We start from the raw sequence: 2,450 nt of genomic DNA on the forward strand, positions 1-2,450 counted from the left end.
GTCCTGAAGTTTGCGGATGATAAGCTGAACTTCTGATTAGCTTGGTTCCCAAAGCTTGGTGTAAGTGCTCCCAGAAATGAGCTATGAACTGTGGTCCTCTATCTGAGATTATGGTCCTAGGTATTCCATGCAATTTCACGATCTGGGAAACATATAACTCAGAGTATTTACCCGCGTGATATGTTGTGTGAACTGGTACAAAATGTGCTGACTTGGTGAGACGATCAACAATGACCCAGATTGAATCGTGACCTTGGGGCGTTGTTGGAAGGCCTGTGATAAAGTCCATACTGATCTCCTCCCATTTCCATCCTGGAATAGGCAGTGGCTGAAGTAATCCAGTGGTTTTCATATGGACGGCTTTCACTCTACTGCAGTTATCACACCTAGCAACATAGGCTGCGATCTCTTTCTTCATCTTAGTCCACCAAAAACGGTTTCTTAAATCTTGATACATTTTACTACTACCCGGGTGGATAGACAATTTGGACAAGTGAGCTTCTTCTAAAATTTGATTCCTTAGCTCACGGTCTTTCGGCACCACTAGTCGGTCCTCAAACCATAATACACCTCTTTCGTCCAATCTAAAATGTTTGGTTTCTTGCTCTTGCATTTTTCTCTTGATGTGACTTATTCCTACATCAGTCTGCTGTAGCTCTATGATTTTGCCCTCAAGCGAACAACTGATTGTGATATTGTGTAGTACAGCAGGATGTAGCAAGTTGAATCCATCTTCCAATAGCGCTTCCACAGGGTTGCAATGGGACTTTCGACTAAGTGCATCGGCTACCACATTAGCTTTACCCGGATGGTAATGCACTTCCAAATTGTAGTCCTTAATCAATTCCAACCATCTACGTTGTCTCATGTTCAGTTCTGGCTGGGTAAAGATATACTTGAGGCTTTTGTGGTCAGTATAGATATGACATACATTGCCCAACAAGTAGTGTCTCCATATCTTTAGTGCATGGACAACGGCTACAAGTTCCAAATCATGTGTAGGGTAGTTGACTTCATGTTTTCTCAGTTGCCGAGAGGCATATGCAATTACTATCCCTTCTTGCATAAGTACACATCCCAAACCTATTCCTGATGCATCACAAAATACATCAAAAGGCTTTTCAATGTCTGGTTGTGCTAGCACAGGCACTGTAGTCAACAAAGTTCTGAGGGTGTGAAAAGCTGTTTCACATTCTGGTGTCCACTTGTATTTCTCATCTTTCTGAAGTAGTCTGGTCATAGGCTTAGCTATCTTTGAGAAATCTGGAATAAATCGACGATAGTATCCTGCTAACCCTAGAAAACTCTGAACTTCATGCACCGAAGTTGGGGCTTTCAATCCATGACCTCTTGTACTTTTGATGGGTCTACTGAGATTCCATCTCTGGATAAAATGTGACCTAAGAAAGGCACTTTGCTCATCCAAAATTCACATTTGCTAAACTTGGCATATAGCTTATGCTCCCTCAGTCTGGATAGGACAATCCTCAGATGCTCTTCATGATCTGACTCATTTTCTGAATAAATCAATATGTCATCGATAAACACAACCATGAACTTATCAAGTTCGGGCATGAATACCGAGTTCATTAGGTACATAAAGTAGGCTGGAGCATTTGTTAGTCCGAAAGACATAATCAAATACTCGTATAAGCCATACCTAGTAGAGAAAGCAGTCTTAGGTATATCCTCCGGTCTGATCTTTATCTGATGGTAACCTGATCTTAAGTCAATTTTGGAGAATACCTTTGCCTTCGCTAGCTGATCGAACAAGATGTCGATGCGGGGTAACGGATATTTGTTCTTGATGGTCACAACATTGAGTGGTCTGTAATCTACACACATCCTTAGTGACTTATCCTTCTTTTTCACAAATAGTGCTGGACATCCCCACGGAGATGAGCTAGGTTGGATAAGACCTTTGTCCAATAGATCTTGCAATTGAACCTTGAGTTCTGCTAACTCATTGGGTGGCATTCTATAGGGCCTTCTGGATATGGGTGCGGTACCTGGCACTAATTCGATCTTAAATTCCACGTCTCTATCCGGTGGTAGACCTGGTAATTCCTCTGGAAATACATCCGGAAACTCACAAACCACTGGAATATCACATATGGTGGTGGTTTATATAGCACAGGCTAAATGTTGGGGTTCGAAATCGCGGGAGAGTGGAACTAGAAAAGCATTCCCTCCCGTGGGTTCTCTCAACATGATAGTACGGGTGCTAGTGTCGATAAGAACACCATGATCCTTCATCCAATTCATGCCTAAGATTACACTTATCGACAACCCCGGCAGTATTATCAAATCTGTTGTGTACTCTCTCCCTTGTATCAAGATGAGTACATTTTTGACTATCTTTTTGGTAGTAACAGTTCCCCCTGCTGAACTTATGTTAAAACCCCCTTTACTTACTTCTATTATTTCTTGATCATGTCTAGATGCAAATG

This window comes from Miscanthus floridulus, chromosome 13 (genome assembly GCF_019320115.1).
Source record: "Miscanthus floridulus cultivar M001 chromosome 13, ASM1932011v1, whole genome shotgun sequence".
Classification (NCBI taxonomy): Eukaryota; Viridiplantae; Streptophyta; class Magnoliopsida; order Poales; family Poaceae; genus Miscanthus; species Miscanthus floridulus.